This window comes from Mauremys reevesii, linkage group 9, assembly GCF_016161935.1.
Source record: "Mauremys reevesii isolate NIE-2019 linkage group 9, ASM1616193v1, whole genome shotgun sequence".
Classification (NCBI taxonomy): Eukaryota; Metazoa; Chordata; order Testudines; family Geoemydidae; genus Mauremys; species Mauremys reevesii.
Genome location: NC_052631.1, coordinates 28489159 through 28513020, shown reverse-complemented (window position 1 = coordinate 28513020; position 23862 = coordinate 28489159). Strand labels below are relative to the sequence as shown.

The following is a 23862-nucleotide window of genomic DNA, read 5'->3' as shown; positions in this document are numbered from 1 at the left end:
TAAACTCATCACATAAAATGCAGTGTAGAATTTGTGTCAACAATTCCACTGATATTTAAGGGAAACTAAAAATATAAAAGCATCAAGCTTTTAAACAAATATTTTTCCCCCTCATCAGGAAATGCTTGCAAAATACATGAACAACAGCGCCCTCTACATTTGGAAACCCTATGATGATTAAAAACAGACTTTTACTACTTGCAAAAGGAAGCCTTTTTAAGTCAATAGTAGCCAGTTGCAGCAGCTGTTTTGGGGGGCCGAGGGGTGTTATGATGAGTTTCTAAGAGGTATGTAGCATTATAAAATTACACATTATCATGTTTTATTTAGAGTTACAAGAGCTCCCTTAGTATAGTAATAAAAATAATAAAGTGTACAATAGATGTTATGTTACACTTTTCAGTTCCCTAAAACATAGTTTAGACACACAGTATAACTTTTTTGAAAGGGAATATATTGCACAGCATTGTTTGGCTTTTAAAATATTTGCACTCTATTCTTTGAATGTTATTTTTACTATTAAGATACATTTTATTTAGAAGCATAAGTATTAGTTTCCTTTGTTGATTAGATATATAGTTATGATATTCTCAGAATATGCAGTAAAGTGAGAGACTGGTCTAAAAGAATGTGTGTGTGAATCTTTACACATAATGACTGAAATTAAATTTGGATCTAATTGTAATATTTTTGCAGATCTCAAAGTGCAATTAGTCAGGGAAGTATATGCTATTGATAATTTCATCATTTGAACAATGCATTTTCATGTTATAAACACTACACAAAGAAATACACTCATTCTTCCTTTGCGAGAAGTTTTTATATGGTATTTCTTAATCAAAAAAATTTTTTTTTCCTTCTATCTATATAGTCATTTAGCATAACTGAAATGCTAATTAACTTACTACTATTCTGAGTATATACATGTAAAAAGTATGGGATGTTTTGTAATTTTAAAGAAGCTATCTTAGTTATTTTCAAACTGAAAAAATATTTTCTTTAAGCCAATGGCAGTGTGCATTTTACTAACAGTGTAATATGTAAATATAGAAAAATAAATGCAAAACATATTGAAATAGTTAATTTAAAAACAATAATATTTTTAGCCCTTCAAAGTCCGATATACTTTAATTTTTTATTGTTATATTACATCTTGCTTAACTATATAATTCTTCCTTTTTAATATGCAATTAGCATCTAATAGCTTTTGCACATAGAAAGCAAGATTTAAATGTGCTCAGGATTCTTTTTACATTGCATTACTTGGAAAAAATACATTTCAAATGAGTAGCTGTACAAAATTGAAGATGTGTGGTTTTTGTGTGTAAATGGAACGTAAGGATATCAGTGCTTAGGGTGTTATATTAACACAGACAAAACTTACATTTTAAATTTATTAATTTAAAAAAGAAAAACTGTCTCTTTGGCTAAACAATTTAGGACAGATAGAAATGTCTAAAATAATTACATTTCTGCAGATCTGCCTTAGAAACGTAAGAGGAATGTAAAGACATGTCTGAGTATTAATATAAAGCTTAGATTATTGCAGTTAAAGTGATTTAACAATCAAGCAACAATAGTTCTTTGTTATAGTTCTACTTTCGTGCCATTTAGGTTGCCACTTTGAAAAATATGAAGCCATGTACTAAATTTACAAAGACAAAGCACCAATGGCTCTAAGTATCACTGTGTTCATTTTAAGAGCAAATTAAAAGAGTGGAAGAATGGTACAAATAATTGTTTCATATGTTCTTTGCTTGTGACTGCTGTAATCATCCAGGCTGATTTACAAATGTAGACTTGTAGGTTTCTCAGCTTCCTGCAGTGTAGAAGACTGTTACTTTGGCACTCACACTCATGCCCTTGTAATCACCACTCAAAACTGTGCCCTGGTACTTCCAATTCCCAGTCTCTTGATTGAACACCTCATTCTGTGCTAACAAGGTGTCCAAGGTATTTGAACAGGGGCTGCAGTAGGAAAATTGTTAATGGTTTTGCTCATTAAGAGTTGCAGCACTAGTTTTGGTAATTTGGTAACTGTCTAAATTGCAAGTTGATTTTTTTCCCCTTCATTTTAAAGAATGATGCTAAAATGGGAGACGAGTGACATAAACAGCTACAAACCCCCAGGAGAGTGGTTAAATGGCTGTATTTGTATTAATGCAAAGATTTTTTCACAGGGTAAATGGTATTATTTTATTTCTGAGATTATATTTTAAAGTTATTGACAAATATAAAACAAGTATAAAAAGAAAACATAAATGAAGAAAGATACACAAAAAGAGAATCACATCTCTGTGAAATAGCCTGAAGTTCTCACAGAAATTGTTTAAAAAACAAACCTATTTCATTAGATAGTAACAAAAAGTCACCAAGAATTCCTATTGGGCTTTACTGGGTATAAATCAGGAGTAAGTTTGTTGAAGTCAAAGAAGTTACATCAGTATAAACTCGTTTAGGCGAAATTGCAATGTGGCTTTAAGAGTCTTAAATAATCCTCCTGAAACAGTGTAAATTAAGAGGAAAATACCTTATGTTCACAAAGGGCCTGATCCTGCAAACCTTAATCAAACAAAAGTCTCATCGACTTTGAGAGGAATTTTACTCAAGTAAGGAGTGCAGGAGTTGTGCCATAACACAGCAATATAGACTAATTAAGGTATTTTTTACAAAATACATCTAAGGAATTTATCTACTTATAAATTTAATGTCTCACTTGAGTTTATTGATTTACTTCCATGGGCTGTTTAAAATTATAAACATCATCAGGTCAGATTCTGTTCTCAGTTACATATCTTATACTCAAAGTAATTCCACCGATTATTCTGAGAGTAGAATTTACCCTGTGGAAAATAATTTAAAAATGGGGGTGGGGGTTGGAAAGTTACTTTAAGAAGGAAAGAAAAAATAAATGTGTTATGTAGGTTTTATTTCCCCACTAAAGTTTAAAGTATCACCAAGAACATGAGATCTAGTCTCTCTCTCTCTCTCTCTCTCTGAATTAAGAGTAGTTTCAGGTATTGCCCCTGCCTTGAATCCTCCTGCCAATTTTTGTGATTTTACAATCACATATACCTAATTTTAAAAATGTTTTTCTCTCCTCTCCTGCTGCCTAAAAAAACCACAAACACCAGAGGAAAGTGACTAATTATAAAAAGGAAACACTAATACTGATCATGAAAAAATATTGCCAAATGCACACAGTAAAAACAAACTGAAAAGAGATTTTTTTTTCTAATTTCTCTCCATTACAGTAATCTTAAAGGTTCCTTGTAACAACACTAGGCAAAGCATTTTCAGACAAAAGTGTGCCTTTTAAGTTGACAGTGTCCTTTTAGGTTATGGTTCAAAGTTGTTTACTGAACAAGCACCAATTTAAATTGAAATAGGAAAAATGTAAAAAAACCAAAACCAAAAAAACCCCAAAGTTTTGCCATGATAGACATATTAAAACTATTTGGCCTTTGCAAAAATGTTCCAAACAGCAGGCAATGCTAATCTAATTTAGTGATAGCACAATCCCACTCATTCCTTCTTTAACCAATGCTTTTTTCAGAAACTTATGCCAGCTACAAAATCAGTGTTCAAAAAATCACACTCTCCAATTGCTGGCTTATTTCTCCAAGGTACACATTTTATTCTTTAAAGGTGTGTGTGTGTGTGTGTGGGGGGGGGGAAGCTGAATTAAAAAAAAACAAAATGAAAGCATCATTTTATTTACAGTGCTGATATATTTTGCTTAGGAATATTGTGTGCATAAATATGTCCACATTGTGTATTGAACAAAACATTTTTATACATACTGTAAAAGTATAGAACAATCTGTTAATTGCATTCAAATGAAGGAATCTATTACTTTTTAAAGCATCTTAAGTGTTTTATATTAATTCCTGGTTTTGTTTAGAGTCCATATTTTTTTAAAAGAATATGAATTTATATTTAACTGAAGATGGAAGTTCTGCTAATGTGCAGAAGGCAAAGGACTATTTTAATATAATTTATGTAGCATTTTTTTTTCTGTGTGCCCATTTTGTTCTTCTTATCTGACTGCAACATGGTGGTTGCTAAAATTGTAGTAATAATTTCCTGGAATCAGAGTCTGTCTGAATTTCAGTTTCTGATCAGTTTAGTTCTGAACTAGAAAGGGTAGTTTTTTTCCACATACTTGTTTTGTTGTTCCCATGGAATTGAGTGTTTAGATAAAACTACTCCTATATAAATCTGAAACGTCTCTTTCTGAGCTGTTGAATGCTGACCATGACTTCTGCACAGAAAAATTATAGAAATAATGGCATCCTACTATGTAAGGAATTTTTTTTTCACAAATCAAGCCCAACATTATTTAAATTAATTCTGGTCTCATCACTTTAACACAATATCATTATTGTTCTTTAAAAAAACAAACAAACCAATAAACATGAAACAAAACCCCCACAGTTCATGGACATAATAGCAATACCTGTTTGACCTACTTTCCCCAATTTTTTTTGTCTTTATCAAAGAGCAAGAATTGCAATGGCTACGTTTCACTGATAATTAGATATATTCAATCAGTATAAAAAGATAGTGTGTAAAGTGTACAAATTACTAACCATCCTATTGTTTCATGGACCACAAGAATTAGTTTATTTATTTTTACCTTGAAAACTCAGTGATTGTGGAAGCAATCAATGAACAATTCTATTAGTCAGAAATCTTTATGAAAAAAAATCAAAATTCTCATTTAATTATAGTCCATCATACATCTAAGTATTATCTGATTGAACTTAGTCTCTATGTTACCCACAAAGGACACTGCATTTGAGGTCCGTCCTAAGAGTGTCAACACAAAACTTCCACTAAAAGTTAATGAAAAATACCCAGGGCTGAAGTACTTCCCCAAGTGTACTCCAGCTAACAGAATGAGTACAGGTTTCAGAGTAGCAGCCGTGTTAGTCTGTATCCGCAAAAAGAACAGGAGTACTTGTGGCACCTTAAAGACTAACAAATTTATTTTAGCATGAGCTTTCGTGAGCTACAGCTCACTTCTTCGGATGCATAGAATGGAACACACAGACAGGAGATATTTATACATACAGAGAACATGAAAAGGTGGAAGTATGCATACCAACAGGAAAAGTCTAATCTATTGATTATGCATACTTATGCATACTTCCACCTTTTCATGTTCTCTGTATGTATAAATTTCTCCTGTCTGTGTGTTCCTTTCTATGCATCCGAAGAAGTGAGCTGTAGCTCACGAAAGCTCATGCTAGAATGAGTACAGGATACTGTGCAATAGCTACGGTCTAAAAATTTTTTTTGGCCAATATTTTCATAACTGTAGTATCCCTTCTTCTTTTCTTTGCTCCACACAGACCTAATTTTGCTCCCCAGGGCATTGTCTGAGTATGTAACTATGGGGTGATGTGTGGAATGGGGAGGGAGAAGTTATTTTCTTGCAAGGACCGAAAGCCTATAAAGGCTGCAACAGGTGGTATCACCCTAATGTGGTCCTCTTTTCAGGAGGAGAATAGGAGGGTGTGCATAACAGGTCCTCCACCCCAGCCCCTAGCTGCACTCCACTTCCATATCCTCCCTACATGCTAGTGGGCAAGGAGTCCCAACAGAGATGATCTCTGCTCCGTTCAGATGGTTTGCACCCCAAATCCATCCTGTTCAGTGGCACTGCCATGGTTCCATTGCCAAAGGAAACTTCATGGCCCTGGATTAGGGGTAGTATGTGCACATTAAGCACAGACACACTGGAACAGAAAAGGCTGCTTTCTACCTTTATATTGCAACGATTGCTACTGCAGTTGAAAGGTACCTGACATACCAGACTAGTTGTGACAGAAGATATGACATTCTTCCTGCTGTCATTTAAGTCAATGGGAATTTGCCATTGACCTAAGCAAAAGCAGAACTGGGCCCTCCCTTTTCTCACCCCCACCCCCCTTGGTTTTTTCACCTTGAGAAAAGAACGAGTAGGATCTTTGTGGGCTCAAGTAGTCAAGTTAAGCACTAGGTGATGTCCTCGGTGCTGAGAGGAATTAACCTTCAAGGCCACTTCCTTAATGCAAGAATGCAGGATAAAAAAGGGCTGGACTTTGGATAGAGTGTGTATAGGTCTGAGGAGAGGTAAGCTTAAATCTGACCCTGAGCTAGCAAATGAGTCACAGAGGTTTGCACTCCCATGTTTGGCCTGACTCTCCAACAAGGCAGGAGTAACTCAGAAGCCATGCAGAAATTCTCTATTACATGATCAGGTGTCTTGGCATTTCCTAGCCTGCTTGTCACTTTATACTGTGTGCTTATGTGTGCAACAGTCCACACATGCTCTGCAAAAGATGGAGCCCAAAGTATTAAATTGTTTTTAAATTGGCACTGTTGATTTTTAAATCCCTGGATGGTTTACACATGGGCTATAGTCAAGAACTTTCCAAGAGAATTTAATGGTAGTAGTGGGAGAAGTTCTATGAAGTTGAAGGAAATTGCTGCATGACTAATTTCAACTATCCTAGGCTACCTCCTCCATCTTGGAAATACTATTTTCAAAAATGTTGTGTACTTTATTTCTGAGCCATTAGGATGGCCTGTGTGTTTCCTTATGGGGGATTGGTGACTGGCCAATCAGGGATGTTCGCTTAAACCTTTTACAATAACTCAGAGAACTCTCACACTCCATGCATGAGTAACTATTCTATACCAGGCATATTAACAATTCCAACTTTAAATGTAAACATAGTTACAGTCACCAGTACTGAACGGATAAGTTACTGGACAGATGGGCTACCACCCATCACAGTGTTAATGTCCACATTTTTCTCTCCTATTGCTTAAAATAATTGCTCATTTTACATGCTTTTGCAATCCTTGATGAGACCATCTAACTCCCTAAAGGATAAATCCATGTTTTTCGGAGAGGTTTTAAGAGGGAAGAGTCAGAACTACTATAGCTTTTGGGTTCAGTTTGTTCCTTACTTTGAGCGGCAGTGCAATGTCCAGTGTGTGCCCATTTGCAGTAGCCTTTGCTTTGGATATGAATTATGGAATGAGAGGAGTATGGGCAAAAGTCTCATTCCATATTGACAACAACAAGTACAACATGAACTATTCATGTTCTCAGATAAGCTGCACTGTGCTGGATTAGACACACTTTGGTACCTTTACAGGAAACATTTTAGCAGAAGCATTTTTGGTCAAGAATCATTGCAATAATATTGGTGAATCTATCACCTGAAGAGCCAAAGATTTTTTGCCCCAGTTTGCCAGATTTTGTTCTAGTATTTTTAAAGACTCTTTAGTTCTCTTGCCTATGTATTTGACACTGCTCTTTCCTGATTTTAATCAAAAGTTACTTTTGGTTAGAATGGTTACTTGCATTGCATAGATGTGATAGCGGGAGAGAGGCACTGGAATTCCTTCTTCCCTTTTGCTTTTGCTTAGTGTGCAGTGTGGAGGGGCAAATGTTGCCCCTTGTAAAAGACTATAGCAATATCTGCTGCTATATGAGCTCTCAGAGCCTCACGCACAAGGCTTCTGGAGCTTCCTCTGGGGCAGGGTGCCTTTCCTCACTGTGGTTTAAAGCTCCATTCTGCCTTAAAGCTTACTGCTTAGATTTTGTATAATTGGCTTTGAATGAAATTTGCCTTGCTACCCACTAGTGTGCAGTGGAGTAGGACAGGGCACAACTGTTTTCTCTTCACTTCTTGCATATTGGGGAGTTTGGGGATGGAATATTGCAATACCCCCAGTGTGGGCTGTGCCTTAAAGGCATAACTGAGCTCTAAATACTTTGATTTCATTCATGATATGTGGCATGGAAGCCACAGGGTCAGAGATCATTATCTAAATATCATCTGTTTATATAATGCTACATTTAGTGCCCCAGCATGTATAACACACAAACCAACATTACATAACACATTTGTGGTAATGTTACTTCTTTAGGAATCTAATCCATAATTTAATAGGCCTTACTAGTAGGATTTTTTCCTTGCTATTCGGTCTAAATTGTCCCTTGCTTAATTTCATCCTATCATTCCTAATTATACCTCATTTTTACTACACCCAGATACTCTCCTTCATTAATGTACATAGCCCTCAAACTACACATCCTGTAGTCTCCATTTGGCCAAGCCAGACATTTTCAGATTTTTAAATCTTGCTATTGTGACACAGAACAAGAAAATGGATCAATGTAATAATTTAGGGTTTGATCCTGCTCTGACTGAAATCAGTAACACAACACCCAATTGGAGCAAGCTCAGATCCTTTGCTGATTCCATTTCTGGCATATTCAGTGGCTAACACATTATCTATCTATCTAGCTAGCTAGCTAATCTTTAAAAGATAAATGTTATATTTGGTGAACTAAAAGAAAAACTTAAAGAAGAGAATATCTTTCAGCAACAAGCATGGAAATGTGGATACAGAACACGTTGGAATTTCTTGAATCCTGAGAAGAAAAATCTGAGCCATACAATAAACCTGGACTGTATTTATTTGTGTCTTCTAGATAAGTAATTTCCATTGTGATGTGTTGTCTCAGAAATTGGATTATGGAAAATTGAGAATAATGGGCCGTATCATGCCTTCAGTCCATGTGCAGAACTCACACTGATGTCAATAGGCGCTCCCTTCACAGACTGAGGCCCATATATGGCCCATAGAATCAAGACGAGATTTTCACATATATAACGACAAAATTAATGGAGCGTTGTAATCCATTTTAAGATCTAATGAAATACACCCTGATTTAAATAGCAATTAAACAGAGAGATGTCAATAGACATTGATGAGTTTCCACATGAAGACAACAAAATTCCTGCCACCACCATACAGCTTTTGAGGGGTAATGGCTCATAGACACTAAAAACACATTTATTCAGAGCATTATTGATTAAACATCTATGGAGGCTTAAATGTGTGAATTATACTTCAGTAGTAACATATAATTTACACATCCAAAACTGGATCTGTTTTGGAAAGATGGAAGCATCCCACATGATGAACTTCAGAATTACCTAATGGCATCCAGTTTTAAATAATGTTAACCCCTTTATTCAATTCTGTTATTTGTATGTTCCAAGGTGTCAGAATTCAGATGAATCATATCAAACCTCACTTGCTTAATGAAGTTAGTTTCACCTGACCCTGCTACCGATTTAGCCCTATATGGTACAATAATTTTGGATAGAGCTTGTTTGAAAGGTTTTATGCAATAACCAGGGCCTGGGTACTCCACAGTGTAAAGGGACAAAATTTCACAGCGGCAACTTCTAAATTCTCCAGCAGCACCCTCACATTCCATGGCAATATTAATTTATTCTAGTGCTGTGAAACAGCTTTCATTCGCTTCCCCCATGAAAATGTACATAACCATAGCTACTAGTTGAAAATACCCTTTGACATAACATTTTTGGATGAGTATTTTAATTGGGATTATTTGCAAACATGTTTTAGGTTATTTTCTCCAGGCAGCCCAGCTCCATTCATCAGGGTTTAGCTTTCATGATGTTATCCAGGTGACCCAGCTGGCTTCAGTAGCTTACCTTCCTTAGCTTACCCAGGCCTCAGCTGCTCCACTGATCTCCATTGGGTCGTACTCACCAGCCTACACTTCTCCCCTACACCCTGACTGCATTCATTTGCTGGAAGCTGGACTCTATTTCTTGTTCCACAATATTCTGCTGCTAGAATAGTGCGGGTTGGGGGTGCACGATAATGGAATTATTGCCTCCTTGTGTGGAGACTTGTGGAATCAGAGACAGCTACAGGCAGGTCCTGGCATACAGGGCCGCCCAGAGGATTTAGGGGCAAAGCAATTTTGGGGGTCCCTTCCATAAAAAAAAGTTGCAATCCTATAGAATACTATATTCTTGTGGGGGCCCCTGCAGGACCTGGTGCCTGGGGCAAATTGCCCCCTCTGGGTGGCCCTGCTGGCATAGCAGGGAGAGAGAAAAAAGAATGACTGGTGCCTACCTGATACAAAATGGTGAATTCCATGGCACCTTGGAAAAATGCCAAATTACAGTCTATAACTGCAGAGTCCACAGGCACTCTTAGAGCTAGTATTTCAGGCTCTCCAAGGCTCAGGCAGAAGACACTGCTTTGGCTGGTTCATATTTTTGAGATTTTGTCTTTAATCTTTAGGGCTAGTGCGATGGAGGTGCCCACCCCCACACAAGCCCTGAGAGCAGGTTAACCTTATATGCTGCACCTGGAGGGGAACCAGGGATTGATAAGTGTTAATGGCAAATGAAACCCACTAGGGGAGGAACTAAGGATTATAAAACAGAAAGTGAGAGCAAGAAGAGGCTGTAGAGAGTCTTCAGTCACTGTCTTGGGGGCAGAGTGGGGTGAGGATGATACCAAAGGGGTAGAATAAGCCCTGGGATCCTAGCCTTGAAAGAAGGGTCAACCCAAGGAAATTACAGGGAAGAAATGCTGAGAAGGAGGGGTAGGAAGAAGTCCAGGGAGGCAGCAGCAAGGAGTTTGACAGAAGAGACCTTGGCTGCTAGTTAGGGTCATCGGTACTACTGGCCAGTCAGAGGGCTGGTGACTCTGAATACAATGACACAGCTGGATTTAAAAGCCCAGCTGTAAAATGAGGGGGAGGGGAAGAGGAAAGGGAGGGGGAGAGGAAGGGGAAGAGGGCACTTGTTGCGACCTGCAGGATCCCCCAGCTGCCATTTATCCCCAGTAAATTCTATAAGCTCTTTCCATAACAGCTAAGTGCAGACTTGATGGTAAAATCTGACCCTAAATGCTATTCTTGCTTACACACTTGTTTCCTGCTTTTCTGGGTGTCAACAGACCAAAACAGGCACATTCTTTAATCCTACTTTGACTGTTTGAAAATTATAAAGGAACTATGCTCAACCTCTAACATCTAAACTGATTTCAACTCTTGTTTCCAGATCCTAGTAGGTGCATTGTGAAACCCTGTTAGAAGGAAAAGGATTTTGTTTCTTTACAACAACTTCTCTATACGCACTTTTCATATAATAGGAAAGGGTTTCATGAGCTCAAGATTTCATTTTCTTCACCTTTTGCATTTGGGGGCTCTGGAAAGCCATAATATAACTTTGCTCCTTGTTGGCAGCAGCTATAGCAAGATTAGTTGGGGTTCTCTTCAATCCCTACTGACAGTGGCTGCAGCAAACTCAGGAGACCCTGATTATTCCTTACCCCTTCCCCTAAAAGATACATCCCACATCTACCACTGTTTAAAGATGTGTATTATCTTCTGATCCTCTAGCTTAGCTCAAAGCACCCCATTTAGACAATTCTGTTAAAGAACCTCCATATCACCTCCAGATGGCATACTAGGTGGCAAGAATAAGCTTCAGTCATAGGCACTGACTATCTCATGACAGATCCAACAGTCCAGCCCCCTGGTTTTGATCTTCTATGCTATGTGTGAGTAAAGCTCAGGGTGTCAGATATAGAGTGATTAGAAGTGCTGCAAATGACTATAGTGGGGCCTTTGTGACTCTTCTCTTTGTTGCTGTGGCCAGTTAGAAGATGTAGATCATAACTTGCGGGCTGTATCCATTGGCAAGGGCTTCCTGGTTCCCTCATTGACTTGCAAAATGCCCTTCCCTCAGCTATTGAATGGTTAAGACATTTAGACTAATAGGCTTGACTTGAATGTCTATTTAAAGTCAATCACAATAATAATAAATAATTAATAATAAATAATTAAAAAAGGATACAGGCAACTTCTCATTTTATCTCCCTCCTCTGATCAAAGTGTGCCCCTGGGAATGTAGCACTGAACTCCAGCGCTTGTCTGCAGGGGGGAACCCACTTAATTTAGTCTGGTGAAACTTCATGATAAGCAGTAAAGCATCCTTATCAGAGGAATGAAAGTCACTTAGAATGAACAGAAGCAATTTACTCTGTTCTTTCCTTTTTGCCCTAAGTCACATTTTACTATGACCAAGTTTGTTACAAGCAGATTCAACTATATTTCTTATGGGTTGAAGCTACTGTTTCCAGACTAATTTGCTTTTTACCTTTATTATTTCCAAACTGTACTGTATGTGGATGTGGTCTTGTTTCTGGGTCCATTTCCCCTTTCATTAGAACAGTTTTTCTCCTTTATTCCTTCTTGTGATATTGTTCAAAGGCTTCTTGTGATGGCTTGAAAAAAGTTATTGATTGTTAGATCATTCCTCTCATTCATTCAGATGTTTTCTGGTCCCCAGATGGAAACACCAAAGCTTCTGTACTGGAATTCACTATTGACTTTTGTCTCTGGATTATCAGCACCCCATAATCCAAGGCCTCTGAATCCAGGCTCTCCCTTTTCCCCTCTATTATGTGTTAAAATTGTTATTCTAACAACTCAAAAGAAGTTCTGGAACCTGTATCTGACAAGGATCAGGAGTAGCAGATCATATGATTGCTTTTCCTAAGCTATTTTTCTAATCTATCTTCTGTTCTTCAGTGGTTTGTTTCTTTCAGTTCTTCAGTAGGACCATCAGAACTCTGAGACACAATTATCCTGGTCCTTCTTTCCCCTCCCTCTGCTGTGATTATTTCTGCTCTGGTCATTCATTTTATGTAAGAGGGCTAGAATCTGCCTGACAAATTAGTATTTTTCAAATTCAGCCTTTGCTGGCCACCAGCCATCTGCTCAAACAAAGAAGAAAGTGGGGAAGATTGCCATATTTTAAATGCCTTTCACCCTATCCTTCAAGGAAAGCCTCTTTTTAAAAAATTTAGACTTGTGATCCAAAGAAAATTATTGTACAGACTGTTTCCTTTCCATTCAAGTTTATTTATACCCCCTTCTTGTCTAAAGGTATAATTATGAATGATCTAAGCTTGTAGTAAAAAACCTAAATTAAAAAATACATCTGTTGTAAGGACTCCTCCACTAGAAACCTTGAAAATGTTATCCTGTCTGTATATCCATATAGCTACTCTCTCTCTCTAGGTTTATTGTCATCCTTTATATGTTCCAGAGTTAAATAGGTATTAGATCTCTTGCTGTATATCTTATCTGCTTTAAATGTTGACAAAAAGGAATGAAACAACATGAGAATCTGAGGATATTTTGTATTTATTACTCACATTGGTTTTCCATTACTTTTTTTACTTGTGGAAAATTATGGAAATGTAACTGCACTGTTTTCCTCATTGTATATGTGAAAGTAAGAATTAGTTTAGCAAAAAATATTTAAATAGTAAAACCTCTTGCAAAGAAAAATGATACATTGCTTTCATCAGAAAACTAGGTGTGTTCCAGGCAGTAAATCATAATTGCTTCATCCAAGCTTTCCCATCATGCCTTAAGAAGCAACATCAAAACACATTTTTAATTAAGGCCAACACTGTCCCAACATTTGCTTTAAATATGAGGACGAAAGAGCAGCAGAAAAGGACATTATTCCTTAATTCCTTTGAAGCTGCCTCTTGACATGTAGCTCAAGGGAGGGCAATACCACATGTATGGTGGGTTCCTGGCAAATTCTTCATGTAGCGGAAGAAGCTGTGTAATGTTTTCCCAGTTTACGTTTTGCATGATTAATAATCTTGTTTTTCAGTTCATTTTAAAAACATTACAGTGTAAAGATTCCATTAAGACGCTGTAACATTAATTAACGTCATAGACTCTTCTTCTTTCATTTTATTTGCATTGGCTTTTTTGTTTATCAAATGGTGTGTTGTGAAAATTATTCCTTTACCCTGCAGTTTTGCCTTTTTATCACCTATATATTATTCCGTGCTAATACTGAAAGGTTAAATGCTATAATTATTTATGCTAATTTTAATTTTCCCTAGTGTCATAGGCAGTACAAATGAAGCAGCAGCAATTGATTATACATCACTGACAGCATAAAACAGAACAAACAGACAGGTCCTTCCATGAAAAGCCCATGCCAGGTAATTCATAGTTAGGTGGTTGTGGCATCATGAAAACAACAGTCAAAACCAACTAATAATGATGATATGAATATTTATTTTGTGCCTAATTTTGGATGTAAATCACTTTGATAAATAACTTTCCTTGGTGCTTTTGTGCCTAAAGAAATGGGATGGAAAATATATTTATTTTTAAAACTTTGTGGAGTTAAATATTAGGGTTAAATTCTGGCTTTTGGTTGCCAGTATTACTCTGAGGAGGGAGTAGAATTTTTGCAGTCAGGTGTTGTTTCCCTGATCCATTCTGCTTGTCCAGGAAGATGTAGACCTAATAGGTAAGGATTTGGGGGACAGGGCCTGGTTTCATCTCCGTCAGTGTTACACATTATGACAGGTCCAAAGCAGGAAAAGCATAACATTACCACCCAAATGCCTGCTTCTGAGTGTCTGCAAGTAGCCAGGATTTGTTGGGGGCCTTGATCATGTCACCAAACCACTTTGGGCCCAAGATGTATCACCAGGCACATTAGCCAGGCCCTTCCACTTAGTTCTCGGTGGAGTACCAGGTCACCCTTCTTCTTTGCATCCTGCATGGCTCAGGTAGAGTGGGCAAAAACTCTACAAGTCCCTCCATCCTTTCCCCATCGAACATCCATCCAAGACCTGGCAGAATTTAACTCTTTCTGAGGAGACCTAAATTTATTTCTTAATTATAATTCCTTTATTATTTATTTGCCTACAAAATGGAAGCCCTGGACAAATACAAAAGGAGGCATGATCCCTGCCCCTCTTAAGCGGAACAGTGACTCAGTCTCTACCATGGCACCATCTGCACTTTAAAAGGACAAAACAGAAAGACAGAGATTAGGGAAAAGAGGTACAATAATGTAAAGTGTCCAGGTGGTAACTGGCCTTTTTTTGAAAATACAACGTTTTAAGAACATAATGGGATAGATGGTCAGCTCCGCTGAAAGAGCAGCAGAGGAAACATTATACCATGTTCCCCCTGATCCTGATCCTGGGGCTGGCAGGAGGCCATTTCACTCCCAAGCACTGAACTGAAACAGGGCTGCTCTGACAACAGCTGAAACAGTCCTCAAGAGTCTGTTGTGCCGGCCCAGGGTCACCACAAACTGAGTATGAAGTGAGAAAATTGATGGCATAGAGCTGACTATGCTTGTACCATCAAGGAATTCCCATATTTGACAGGCAGCTTTAAGACTCCTTAATGTTCCAGGGGATTTCCCTTTAGGACAGTTTTAAGTCTCTCTTGTGCTGCTGGGGCAGTGACTTAAGCAGAGGATCCAGCCCAATGTTTTGAGAGCTTTTCCTGTTGCCCAAGTACCCCCAAAACAATCTGCAATCATCTGGTTAGTTCCTTGTAGACATCACAGTAGAAAGGGGCTGTAATAATATAATATATGGAGATATACCTATCTCATAGAGCTGGAAGAGACCCTGAAAGGTCATTGAGTCCTGCCCCCTGCCTTCACTAGCAAGACCAGGTTCTGATTTTGCCACAGATCTCTAAGTGATCCCTTAAAGATTGAACTCCCAGCCCTGGGTTTAGTAGGCCAATGCTCAAACCACTGAGCTATCCCTCCCTTAAGATGATGTTTGATTACAGAAAGGATAGTGGTGTTGTGGACGGGTTCAGGAAGGGTATTCTGTGAACAGAGGGAATGTGGAAGAAAGTGCGGAGGTGTTTGAGGGAGAAGCAAATGGGACACTGAGAATGGAATTATTGGCTGAGTAGAGGAGAAATAGGTAACATAGTAAGAGACCAGAGCAAGCAGGGAGGGACAGAGTTGTGCAGGACCTTGAATTTAGGGACAAGATTCTAGAAATTAAGAACAAAATGTTCCATCTTACCCTCTGTGCATTGAGAGGTAAGAAGCAAACACTTAAGTGGAAGCTTTTCAAAAAGACCTAAGGGATTTAATTGCACAAGTCCCATTGAAAGTTAATGGGACTTTTGCTTCTAAATCTATCAGCGTACTTTTGCAAATCTTCTCATAAAAATTGAATAGTGGTACTTCCACTCCAGCCTTTCAAATGTCTAGACCGTGCCAACATTCTGTGCAACAAACAGTAAAAATATGAAACAGGTTTATACTTATATTACCCTACAGGAAAACACAAATTGTGCAGATCTCAACTTTACTCAACTACATAATTTTAATGAAGAAATACATTAATGAATAGAGGTAGATGAATTACCAAAAAGTTAGGATATTCAGCTTCAATTACAATATACTGATTTAAAGGAGACTCCTTTTTTCTATGTAGCACTATTGCTGTCTGACTCAGAATTAGTGAAATACAGATTGGTTGCTTTAGCACAGATACTTTCTTTCCCTCTCCCATAAGGCATAATAGAAAGAACACAAAGCATCTTATTTTATCAAGAAACAATGACAACAACAACCTACTAACTTAGATATGTTCATATCGACACCCATTGCAAAAAGTTATTTTTCTGGCCCATAATTTACAGTTCTTTCATTTTACTTTTTTCCCTAAAAGGGTGAAGATTCCAATCTATTCCAACTGATCTTTATTCAGAAAGAATAAAGGGTGGAACAGGCTGACAAATTTATTTGGCTAATGATTAATATCTTTGCTTTGTTCTGGCCTGAAGGATAAGCACAAAGTATTAGACAAGAGCGTGATGAAATATGGTTTGCAAGCAGTTTTAAGTCAGTCTTGAAAATGCAAGGTACTAAATCCATGAGGCTATGTCAAAACCAGATCACTATGTTGCAGTTCTAGCTAAAATTTAGCTCATTTTGCTTCAGAATTCTTAACACACAATGGACGAGTGCCCCCATAGCTATATGTATGGATGAACCCCCATATGCACAGATATCACCCATTGTGAATGGAACAGTGGTTCTGCCTCTACTGGGGCACCCTCTTACCCCAGAACCTGTGGACTGAGGTGTGTGCTGGAGAAGAGGTGGAGACTCGGCAGGTAATGGGAGGTCACGGTGTATGTGTGAAAGGATACCTCTGGCTACTTGGAAATTAGAGAAGATAATGCAATCTGGTGCTCCATTATCGTTCCTGTATAGCCAACTTCGGTGAGCCAGAGGCAGCTGCGGCCAGAAAGTCCCTGAGGAAAATCTCCAGTGGATCAGTGCTGCCAGGAGCCATGGGGGAGAGGGTGCCTCATGGATCTCTTACAGCTGGTGCAGAGGCATAGTGCCTCCATTCAGATGGTTCTGGCCTCTAGTGGTTTCCCCAGCATCTTCTAGGGTTGAAACCAGCTCTGACTGCCTTTTCCACTAGGAAACAAACCACCCCCCTGTGCTGTGATGGTGTTGTCAGTGAATCCTTGCAGAGAAAACATCCCTATAGTCCCATTTCACAGATTTTTCCATTACAGGGAATGGTCTTGGCCAATTTAAGCTCCACTATATTTACAAGCGCTTTTATAATAGCTATATTTCACAGATTTTTTGCCTAGTCCAACTTTTTGCTATTTCAGCGAGAAGCAGTATTAAGGATTTATATTTTATTTTTTTAATTAGTAATCTCTGTAGAGGAGAAATTAATTATGTTGCATGTGGTCACACATCATGCCAGGAATAACATTTAGTGTATATAGTTTAACTCAGTAGACCATTTTTAAAAATCTTTTTCTAAAGTTTAGTTTTAGTTTGGGGACTATGGAGTGTTTAACTTACCTTCAGGAGGATATTTTGTATGAAAATATCATGAAACTGGGCTACTAGAATATCAGCCATGCTTGACTGATACTAACCATGTGAAAAAATGTATAGACATCTAAACTTAATATGAGAACTACAGTTAAACCAACACATTTTTCTTCTAAAATGGATGTCCAGACTTTAAAGGGGCTGATGTTATTCTTCTTAAGGTCCAAATATATTTTTGGAGACTGGGTTCCTACTATTTGCATTAATGAACACCTCAGGGAAAGCAGGGGGGAAAATAACTTTTCCTAAATGCTACTGTAGGTTAGAGGAAAATTTGAAAAATAATTTAAAATCAAGATGCCTGGGATCTTGTCTGAGTAAAGGGATGAAGTTTTAAGGAAAGCCTCTTTGTATGTTTCCCTGTACCTTCTCACTGCATACCTAGGTGGGGCCAAAACCAAGCTGGCCTGAAATCTAGGATTATTTTCTAGCATTTGGTGAAGAATGTGTGCTAAATGCAGCAGAGTAACCTATCAAATGTAAACGCTAAAACAAATTAATAGTATTTGAGACAAAAACCAGAGCTTCAGGACCAGGTATATATCAGAGAATTGGTTTACCTGTATCTATGTTTATACATCTACAGATATATTACAAGATCTAACCATCAAGAGTATATGCATAAGGAGAATTACCCCTGCTGAGTGGATGAAGGAACTCTACATACACAAAATGTCTGCTAAGCAACTATTTCTGTCCATAAGAGGAAGGAAGTGGCCTCAGTTCATGACATGCCTCATCTCTATCTCCAACATGTCCCCCTTTCCCATTGCACCTGTAGCAGAAGGCAATGCACACAGGGGAGGAGTAGGTAACGAACAAGCCCTATGCAATCCAGTGTAGCTTATGGAGCAGGCATTCCTTCACTGGGTAGTCTATTTTCTCCCCAGTGACCTGATCCAAAGTCCACCAAATTCAGTAGAAAGACTCCTGTTGACTTCAACGGGTTTTGGATCAGTCTCCAAAACTGGTGCTCAAGCAGTTTGTTTCATGGGATACGTAGGGAACATCTCAGGACGGTAAGGATGGTACAAATAATGAGCTAAGTCTATGCAGAAAGGTTTATAGTAAGCAAAGTATTTTCTGCTGTTGTTGGGATCCCAGGATGTGCACAGCCTCATTAATAGTATCCTGTGCTGTGTTTTGTGTGTAGTGAGTCATACAAAATTCAAATAAGAAAAACATTTACTATTTATTAATTTCCTTACAAATGATCTTTTCGCACACTTAAATTTTTGTTTTAAAAACATCTGTGTTTTAAATCTCATTTCTGTGGTTTACTGTAGTCTCCCATTGTGCGTCTCATTTTTTCCCAACACTATTCTTCATTATTAGTAACTCTAGCATTAGGAGCAACTCCAAAGCACTGAAAAGAAGTGGAAATGCTATTTATTTTTGTTCCCTCTACTTCTGCAGTCTGTTTGGATGGCTGTGCATTGGTTAGCTAAGAAATAGCAGTAGGATGTAGTTTAATTGGCTGAGTTATTAGGTCAGTTTTCAGAGCTGTGGACAGAGTTTCAAGTGTGTGCTTGTATGCATCTGTGTGTGAGAGTGAATGTGATACACAAAAAGATAAATACCTGACTGCTCTGGGTTTTTAAAATCTGAAATATGCATGATAACAACACTGACCATTAGAAGAGGAGGTTATGTTTGAAGGGCCAGAATCATGCTTTGTGTTGCAAGCCCCTCATGACAGTAAGTCTGCTTGGAGCAAGGTCATAGAGGCACAATCCACCTGCGTGCCACATTCTGCCAGGGTTCTGAACCACACAATGTATTCCCAAAATTGAATGAAGTAGGACTGGAAGTGGGAGCAGGGAGAGGGCAGGACAGATGCTGTGATACAAAAACCTCACCAACGGCTGCTAATCTGCTGAGTCCACAGCCTATCGTACTGACCAAAATTATCTCATTGTTTCCTTTTTCTGCTCCATTGGTCTATCTGCGTCCATCTGTTGTCTCTTGTCTTATACTTTGACGGTAAGTTCTTTGCAGCAGGAACCTTCTTTTTGTTATGTGTTTATACAGCATCAAGCAGAAGTAGCAAGTTGGAGGATGAATTCCACAGAAGCAACACCAAAGCTGGAAATATATCACAGCACCAACTAAAAGCTACTACACAGGAGTATCTTCTATTGTCCAGGTCATTGAAATCCCCCATCACTCATATTGGAAGAAGGCACCCATGACCACAGTCTTGTTACACCTCCTGCTTAACCTCCATAGTTCAGCAGTAGGGCTGGTTGAATTTTTTTCAGTTTGAGCAGAAAATTGGGTTTTCAACTACATGAAATATTCTGTTGAAAACTCCAGCTTTTTGTAAAAACCAAACAAACCTTGAAACACAAAAACTTTTCAATTTTTCAACAAAAAGTTGAAATTTTCCATCGTGGGAGTGTGTAAAAAACGTTTTCCAACCAGATCTACTCAGCAATTATCTTCTGTTATTTCTCATGAAATGAAAGCCTTTCCAATACAAGTATTTTATGTTAAGGTGTAAAGGAAGATTCTAAGAGGTGATGATGTTTCTGGGGCCCACAGTCCACAATTCCAACTGACCCTTTTGCTGGCTCTCGCTTTGAGGAGAACTTGTCCCGCAGTTTAGAGAGATTTGAGGTTTAAGCAATTTGCGGCAACTTGGATTCAATTGGTAAACAACAAGGGAAACCAGGGGTGTAGATGTACATCACAGACACATTTGTAAATCATTAGGGCCAAATCCTGAGAAGTACTGAGCACCTGAAGTGCTACTGACACCTAGTAGGAGTTACAGGAGTCCACAGGACCGACTCTCGTGCAGACAAGGTTCTAGTATCACCATTGTTGCTAGCCTTCAGCTAGCTATCTTTGCTGTCTCTGAACACAAGAACTCAGATTGTGTCTTCAACTGTATATAAATACAAGGTTGGGGAAGGTATTTTGTACCTTTCCTGCACTCTTACACACAATCTTGCCCTGAGCAGAGGAAAGTATATTAACACAAATATAACATAAACATATCAGCATAAATATGTTAACTCAGAAATGTTAATAGGTCATTTGTTCTTGCTTCTCGTTTTAACTCCTGTCATTTTTTTAAAAAATCTGAAGTTATTTACTCTCAAACGATAATGAAAGAGTCAAAATAACATAGCTTTATAAACAGTATGGAAAGGTAACTGCTAGAAGGAATCATTTTACTAATGTAGTATTCATGATTCTGAAATTCAGGATAAATTCTAAAATTTCCGTCAAAAATTACTGAAGGATTCTTTCAATAAAGTCTCTTAAGGAATTGTGTACTTAAAATTGAGATCTGGATCAGTTTCTGTGGATCTGATAATGTACATTCTTCTTCTATAAATACAACTTTTAAAGGATTTTGAGCAGGGGTGGGCAAACTACAGCCTGCCAGCCCTTTTAATCCGGCCCTTGAGCTCCCACTGGGGAGTGGGGTCTGGGGCTTGCCCTGCTCTGGTGGTCCAGTTGGGGAGCAGGGTTGGGGGCCAGTCCATGCAGCTCCTGGAAGCAGGGCCGCCCAGAGGATTCCAGGGGTTCTGGGGTCTTTGGCGGCGGGGGGCACCCGCTTCGGTGGTAATTCGGCGGCGGGGGGCCCTTCCGTTCTGGGACGAGCCACCGAAGTGCCCCAAAGACCCGCGGCGGGGGCTCCCCGCCGCTGAATTGCCGCTGAAGTGGGACCCACCACCGAAGTGCAGCCGGGCCTTCGGCGGTAATTCAGAGGTGGGGTGCTCCCGCTGCTGGTCTTTGGGGGACTTCGGTGGCGGGAACCAAAATAGAAGGTCCCCCCGCCACTGAATTACCACCAAAGACCCGGTTGCACTTCGGCGGTGGGTCCTGCTTCGGCGGTAATTCGCCGGCGGGGGGTCCTTCCGCCCCGGAGCGGAAGGACCCCCCGCCGGCGAAGACCGGCAGCGGAAGACGCTCCGGGGGCCCAGCCCCGCAAGAGTTTTCCGGGCCCCCCGGAGCAAGTGAAGGACTCTGCTCCAGGGGCCCCGAAAAACTCTCACGGGTGCCCCTGCAGGGCCCGGGGCAAATTGCCCCTCTTGCCCCCCCCGGGCGGCCCTGCCTGGAAGCAGCGACATGCCCCCCCTTGGCTCCTACATGTAGGTGCAGCCAGGGGGCTCCACTGTGCACACTGCCCCCACTGCAAGCGGTGCTCCTGCAGCTCCCATTGGCCAGGAATTGCAGCCAATGGGAGCTACAGGGGTGGCATCTGCAGACAGGGCAGCGTGCAGAGCCACCTGGCTGTGCCTCCATGTAGGAGCTGGAGAAGTGACACGCCGCTGCTTTCAGGAGTCGCTTGAGGTAAGCGCTGCCTGGAGCCCCTTCCCGCACCCTGAACTCCTCATTTCTGGCCCCACCCCAGAACCTGCACCCCCAACCAGAGCCCTCACCCCTTCCTGCACCCCAACCCCAATTTTGTAAGCATTCATGGCCCGCCATACAATTTCTATTCCCAGATGTGGCCCTCAGGCCAAAATGTTTGCCCACCCCTGATTTAGAGGATTCTCACTGTTATTAACACGGACAATAATTTACACTTATCAGGTGGCATACTAGTTTTTTTTCTTGAGATTGATCCTTAGCTTAGGTAAATCAAGATAGTTCAGTAGAAGTAATTGAAACTATGCTGATTTGCACCAGCTGAGATGTGGCCCACTTTTTCCAGCTTTCTTTGATATACAAGTAATAACCTTTGGCATTTATGGGACACACACACATAATTACAGAGAAGATTGTATTTAATTAATCTTTTATATGATTTTGAGTAGAAACTTTGCATTTATTATGAATTTTAACATTTATTTAAAGATTTTATTTCAAAAGACTTTGGTGAAGTAATTTTGCCTGATTATTGTAATTTTTTTACATTTATAGGGAAGTTTTTTTTCCTGATGTAATGGAGTCCACTTCCCCCATCTGGTTATGTGTCTGCTGCTTCAGTTTTCCCAACTCAGTTCCCACAGAATGCACGCTGAAGACTCATGTGGTTCAAGTACATTCCATTCTTGGGGTCTGACTTTTTAACAAAACAATTTTACTCAACTGAACATAAATCTTCCCAACAGACTTTCTTGTTCCTTCCCATCCCCAGGACTGCTGCTTGGCCTTTCCTAAAGCTTCTTTTTCCAGCTGAGGCTTCTATTCCCACTCCCTGCCTTTATCCCCTGCCATGCCTTCTGGTGCAGAAAGCCCCTTTCCAGGTACTTTCCTTGACCTTGTGTCTCCCACATCTGTGTAGGGCGGCTCTCTCTTAAAGGAAAGACCACCTTCAGATTGTCATCACGTGATATTTGGTCACCTGACCCAACTGCCAGCCACAGCCATGAAACAGTGTACTTGGACACATGCATGCGTTCAAGGAACATCAGCATCCTATTACTCCTCCACATATTCTTATAGAGCTTAAAGAGAAAAATAAATGAATACATCTATAAATTATAATCTTCAAAAGTAAGTATATATCTATGCATTATAGTGACTTAAGGCCAATTCTGAAAGATACTCAGGTCCTCCTGAGATTTGTTGAGTGCCCAAAGCTACCAATGAAGTTGGCATTCAGAGTATTTGTGATTGGACCCAAAATTAATAATTGGTAGCACCAATGTCTGACTCTTGTTTCTATTAGAGGACATAACATTGCAAAAAGGAGGTGGCAGCATTCATACAAGATATTTGGAAATTTTTGACTCCCCCTTCTCTATCTTTCTGAGTGAAAAAGATCTATACTGGTAATGTGCAAAGGGATGCACATATTTTCATAATTAAAGGGTCAAATTATGCAACTCTTTGGGATGAACAGTAACCAGGATAAAACACAACATGGTTTTACAAAAGGCAGATCATGCCAGACCAACCTGATCTCCTTCTTTGAGAAGATAACTAATTTTTTAGACAAAGGAAATGCAGTAGATCTCATCTACCTGGATTTCAGTAAGGCATTGGATACAGTTCCACATGGTAAATTATTAGTTAAATTGGAGAAGATGGGGATTAATATGACAATTGCAAGGTGAATAAGGAACTGGTTAAAGGGGAAACTGCAATGGGTCATACTAAAAGGTGAACGGTCAGATTGGAGGGAGGTTACTAGTAGAGTTCCTCAAGGATCGATTATGGGACGAATCTTATTTAACAGTTTTGTTACTGATCTTGACCCAAAAAGTGGGAGTGTGCTAATAAAATTTGCAGATGACACAAAGTTGGGATGTATAGCTAATACGGCGGAGGACTGGAATGTCACACAAGAAGACCTGGATGACATTGAAAACTGGAG

General features: G+C 39.3%; 1 long non-coding RNA gene across 1 annotated transcript; it reads left to right on the top strand.

Annotated features, from left to right (window-relative positions):
* The first annotated feature begins 230 nt into the window (after positions 1–230).
* On the top strand, positions 231–22970 carry LOC120371465. The gene is made up of 4 exons (XR_005584369.1): positions 231–287; positions 13780–13881; positions 19614–19728; positions 22464–22970. It is a non-coding gene; the product is annotated as an uncharacterized LOC120371465 (long non-coding RNA).
* Positions 22971–23862: the final 892 nt, after the last annotated feature.